This window comes from Anarrhichthys ocellatus, unplaced genomic scaffold (assembly GCF_004355925.1).
Source record: "Anarrhichthys ocellatus isolate YVR2014 unplaced genomic scaffold, GSC_Weel_1.0 scaffold74, whole genome shotgun sequence".
In the NCBI taxonomy this organism is placed as follows: Eukaryota; Metazoa; Chordata; class Actinopteri; order Perciformes; family Anarhichadidae; genus Anarrhichthys; species Anarrhichthys ocellatus.
In genome coordinates this window covers 1571236-1577235 of record NW_022280104.1, presented here as the reverse complement: position 1 = coordinate 1577235, position 6000 = coordinate 1571236, and the positions used below count along the sequence as shown (strand labels likewise).

The 6000-nt window shown below is 42.2% G+C and overlaps 1 protein-coding gene across 1 annotated transcript in view; it reads left to right on the top strand.

Annotated features, from left to right (window-relative positions):
• ulk4 (unc-51 like kinase 4) overlaps positions 1-6000 on the top strand; it is a 66039-nt gene that overhangs the window by 18816 nt on the left and 41223 nt on the right.

Here is a 6000-nt window from a genome sequence, read left to right as displayed (position 1 = left end):
TGTGTGTGTGTGTGTGTGTGTGTGTGTGTGTGTGTGTGTGCGTGCGCGCGAGTGTGTGGCAGGGGAACCCTGTGAACAGTAATGATGAGGCAGCTGTGGGGGCCTAAAGCGTTGTTTGCCAGCTGCAAGTCAAGGGCATGCAGAGCAGTCACACACACATGCACGCACACACACTTACCTGCATCAAACACAACCCTTTACTGCTCAGCAGCCTGACCTCAGCAGCAATTAGGACCCTCCAGACACGCACATCCAGTAGATGGAGCAGAAATACAGATGGCTTTCTTTCTTATATTTTTCTGCTCTCTACTTCTATTTAATTATGCCTCCCCTCTCATGTTTTGTCATTAAAAAAAGACAAATTATGACTTTGGTTGGTATAATAGTATAACAAAATATCACAGATGTCTCCAGTGATGAAGCTGTTTCCTAAAATATGTTTGAAGCATTCAGGTAATGTATCAATGTTTGAGATTGGCCTGGTCTTATTTTGGTTGGGACCTCGTGCTTCTTTATGTGACTGTGTTTCCTCCTTAATTCATTGCACCTACAAGAACTGTGAGGTTTTAACATACACGTTTAAGTTTTGGTTTACTTCCTTTTGTATCAAATTGTGTACAGCTGAGTGCTTCCACATCACACCATGCTTGATACAGGGTACAGGTAGAGGGAGAGAAGGGGATGGATGGATGGATGTTGTTTTTCTCTCAGAGGTAGGAGGGGTCTTACTGTGGTAGCCCACTATATCAGAATGAATATAGATGAAACTCTGGCCTGCACAGTTGTCAGCTAGTACCTACTGTTGCTTCATTACCACTGGGAGTGTATTGGGGCGGGGGGGGGAACAGAGGAGGGGTGTGTGTGACAGGAGTAGAGGGAGGGGTTGAAGGAAGGGGAAAGGAGGTTGACTTATTTATCATTATTGAGCTGTGAGAGTAGGCTGACGGAAAAACGTGCACACACACACACACACACACACACACACACACACGTACAGCCTTAGGGACCAGACACTCATCCCCAGACCCAACCTGCCTTCCTCTCTTTCCATCTCTCCCTCTCACCATCCTCTCCCCTCCCTCTCTCCAGCCTGTCTCTCTTCCTCCCTCTCCCTGAATGGCTGTTTTCCCCGTGGCTGCACAAGTATATTTGCTATTATATTACAGAGCCGTCTAAATAGTCTAACTTTGTCTCGTGGGCATTACATTTCCTGGAGTTAACAAGGTGATCACACTATACTTCCAGAGACCTATATTTGCGCTGTTGAGATATATGACCATCATTCCTCATGCTGAAATGCCATATGTTTGTGGAATATTTTAGGAATACGGGAAACTCCATGTCTAAGTCAATCTCAGGGCTCAGCCTCACCAGCATTTATTACAGACAATTCAAGTAATTGCATTGCAAAGGCATCACTGCTATCATTGGATTTCCTCCCAGAAACAAATGGTGTGGTTTGCAGAAACTGTGAGACAGGAGTCGATGATACAAATAGTCTCTTGTATAATAAACTGTGTTACTGTAACTTAACGTCCAGTTAGCGCCCTGCGACTTGGCAGGTTATTGTGGAATGTTCCCTGCTAGCTAGCATGTTAGTGTTTAGCTTGCCAACTACTTTGAGTGGTCACTCACTCATCAACCATCACTCTGTGATGAGCCTCCCAAAGGCCAACTAATGCACTCTGCTTGGAATGGATTAGGCTTGGAAGGAAAGCATGTGAATGCATGTTTTAGCTCTGTTTTGGTCTCAACCTATTGCTGAGGGGAAATAGCTGCTAGATGCTCTCCTATGTTCACCAGCTAGTTACTAACTTTGTCTGCCATTCGGTGCTGGGAAGTTACTGCAGCATACAGTTCTTTTTTGAGTTGTTTGTTTATTTGCTGAAAGCAGCTGCTTGCTGCTGATCAAAATGAGTTTGATGAGAGGAGTTGCGGGCTGAAAAAACAATACAGTTTTATGTAGAGTAGCTGAGCAACATCTACACTAATACGTTTGCGTTTTAAAACAACTCTGTACACACAAGCGTGTAATTTGGAAATAATCTCTGTCTACACTAACACACCTGAAACGTTGGTTGGTTGCTTAATTACAGAAAATACAACCAAGTATTACTGTAGTACCTATAATAGAAGGTCTTGTTCCTATGTAATTCTCACACACTTATTCTAACAGACACATTGTATTAGGCTGCCTTTAGGTCTTGCTCTTGAGTGGCTGTCATACTGGAGAGCAGCGTTTATGCTTTAGTTAGTTTACAGTTTCTTTGTGAACTTTACAATAGTTATGCAGAACAAAATAAGCATAGATAAGAAAAATAAAAGTCCTCCATCACCCTCCTCAAAGCCTTCGCTCCCGTCGCTCCGTAGGGCTGATGATGCTGCCGGACATGCTGCTCGCAAATTGCTTGGATAATAGCTCGCCTCCTGCGCATGAGGGCAGTTGTAGCATATTAAAATGCAGAATTTAACTGCACTAAAGCTGCTAGCATAGACACCAAAGTCAGCAAGTCTGTAATGTGTTGTCCATGTTAAATGAACCACTGGTAGTTGCTCGGTAATAAAAGGTTGATGTTGTTTGTTGTCTTCCGGTGGCGTGAGGAATCAGGGAAGGACTCGTTGTGAATGCTATGTCCGTCCACACTAAAATGCAACCCAACGGCGTCAGCAGCGTTTTCGAACGTCTCTGCTTTAGGGGTTCCAAAACTCCGACGTCCTGTCGACGTATAGTGTGGATGTAGCCTGGAGAGTTTGGTGGTGATTATCTGCGACTCCATCACAACATGCAACACCTTCCACATTTGATTGATTTTTTTATGAAACAATATTGATTATTGCAGCTTTCCTAAGATATTTGAGCTACAAAGATAAGTCAAATATTGGATGGGCCATTTAAGATTCAGAAATATTGATTTTATGTATTGCTTTTACTTGACCTTTGGTTGAAAACTAAATATTTGTGTGCACTGTTACACTGTGTAGGGCATGCAAAGTTGGTAGCAGTTTGCTGTGGCCTTACTGTATTACAATGCAGAATTCATTTTCTCTTAAATAGCACAAAAGCATAAATAACACATTTGATGTTTTAACTACTCTTGCCCGATCACTGAAGACCTTTTGTTTATTGTCTGATTTGATATGTGACCAGCCTGTATACTTGTTATTTTTGGTTTATTACTGAAGTGGTGTCTCCAATGTTTACTGATGCATTTCCCATGTAGTGTTTGTCTGGAGAAGGAGATTGTCTACCGATGTGCTAAATGTAAATCCAGTGCCACACACTGTTTATTGCATGACAGCTTTGAGAAACAGCGCCAATACCCTGTCTAATGCGCTCCAGGCAGTGTGATTTTTGAAGCGGTTTCTGACCCCATGGATCACCCCAGCCCCCTCTGCTGCTGTTGAGAATTCTCCTGATTTACAAGTAAAGCACTGGAGAGAGGGATAGAGATTGTTGTAGTAGAAGAAGGGGTCGACTGGGGGGGGCGCACAGAGCCAATGCGAGCATGGTGGTTTTACCAGTGGACTGGGGGATGGCAGGGAATGACAGAGAGGAAGAGAGAGAGAGAGAGAGAGAGAGAGAGAGAGAGAGAGAGAGAGAGAAGCATCAGTGCATTGGGAGAAGGAGAGGAGATGGCAGGGAGTCAGAGAGAGAGAGGGAGAGTTGTACTTGGAGAGGGAGAGTGAATGGCATGGAGTGAAAGGCAGGTTTTCAGGCCAGACTTGAGCTGCAGGAAATTATTTATGAGTCTGAACAAGATGATGCTTCTGCTGCCTATGATGGAAAGTGTGTGTGTGTGCCTGTGTGCCACAGAAATAATGTGTGAACAGTATTACAGTGATAGAAGCCAGGGGGCAGAAGGCAGAAATCCCCCTTACACACACACACACACACACACACACACACGGCAGCGGTGAGCCTATTAATGATTTATCCATATCTTCCACAAAGGAGAAGAGAACAGAGGGGGTATCACTAAGACAGTCATGGGTCCTACCCTTGTGTCTCTAACATAAGATGACCACTCCATGTGCATGCACGCACAAACACACACACACGCAAGGTTACTGTGTTGTATTGGTTTGCATCGTCTATTACGCACAGAGAAAAGAGGGAAAGATGATAACTACTAACATGTTTATGAACCTGTCTGTCCACTTGTCCTTCCTTTCATATTAGCCTGTCCTTTTCCTATGGAAGGTTGTTTTCCCATACTGCTTTTTGTCTCTATTTACCTGCCTGTATTTCTGTTTCTTTATCTGTCTGTCTCCTTGTCTGGTTTCCCGCGTTATTTTACATGTGATCGTCTGTGTGTCTGCTGGTCTGTCTTCTTTCCCATTTGTCTATTTGCACTTGTTGCTCTTTTCTGCTGTTTTGTCCACATGTCCCTTCCTCTTCCTCCATACCCCGCCGCCTGTCTGTTAGCCTGTTAATCAGACAGTCCGTCTCTCTCTTTGAGTGTGCCTATTAGAGGTGTTAGATGTTCTCTGTGAGGCTGATAGATGGTGTCTGTGTCTTTGCCATAGGGGCTCATTCAAAACCAGGTGCACTGGCTTCTGAAGGACTTTAATTACAGAGGAAACCACATCAGACATGTGAACACGCACACACGGGCAGACACACAGATCCTGCGTCAAGTCATGTGATGTCGTTTTTTGTGATGTGCTCTCTTTCTACTTGAGGCTCAGAGGCCAGGTGCAAACATGTTTGGATATAAAACTAATCTACTGATCGACACTTGAAGACAGGATTTTATTGTTCCATATCTGCCTAGCCTTTTAACTCTTTTCATCTGGAACAGAGGTTTTTCCAACATTTTTTTAGCCAGAGGATCAAAGTGCGTAAATCTTATCTGACAGCCCTGAGCCACAAAAAAAGGGAGATTTTTTTAATTCAATCAAGTTGCCAGGAAGCCAGTTAGTCCTGTTGAAACTTGACAAAAAAGATGGAAATCCTGTTTAAACCGGATGCACCAGTAACATCAAATAAATGTTTTTTATCAATTGCCAAATTCAAATCCAGGATACCATTAATTAAAGAATGTATGTTTTGCAATAGTACTATATCCATCTTTACTCTTAAATTAGGATTAAAAAGTACATACTCAATAATCATGGCTGGATGTTTGAAGTTGGTGTGTATGCCATTTAATTACATCTGCCCCATGATACCTTTAGAAGGCTGAACATCATGCTCTGAATCTACCAAATGTTAGTTCCTACAGATTCTATAGAATCTATACCAAACATCAATGACGAGATGCAGAGTAGTAGAAGCAGTTGAATCAGAGAAACACTTCTGATCTATGAGATAACTAATGTATGAATTATCCAAATGTTTTCTGCTGCTGAATAACGGGATGTCCTAACACTTCAATAACCATCAAGTCATTTTTCTACAGTTACTGTTTGTGTAACGTAATGTATTGTTAGACATGTATTTACTATTATTTATATATTTATTAATTCTTCAAACACCTTGTATCTGATTTACTCCGCCCCTCACACTCGAGGGACATTTCGAGCAGTATGAGAGCACGGTGAGAGCTTCAGAGAGTGAGTGTTGTCATGTGAAGACAAGGAGCGGTGTCGTCACTCCAGCTATCTGTAAAATGATTCAAGCAGGTTGGGATTTGATTGTGAACATTACTATCTCAGAAAACTATAAATAAAATAAGGCCTATCATATCATATTTGATGGCTTTGTTCATCTCCTGACTTTTCCTCTCCCACTAAATGTTAAAAGTTGACATTCTTGATTATTAGTGAAATGTCTTGACAACTATTGTATGGAGGCCGTGTTTAAATTTGGTCTGTTTGGTTGTATACTCGCTCGCAGCTTTTAAGACATTTTGATATTGTGAGAAAAAAGTAGTGTGATTTTATTATTCAAATCGTGTCCTGTAAAATTACAGATCTCTCATCGTGTACCTTGAGACTTGGCAAAGTCTTGTGTGTGAGGAAAAATAAAATCTAAAATGACCTTGTAGCCAAGTTCTA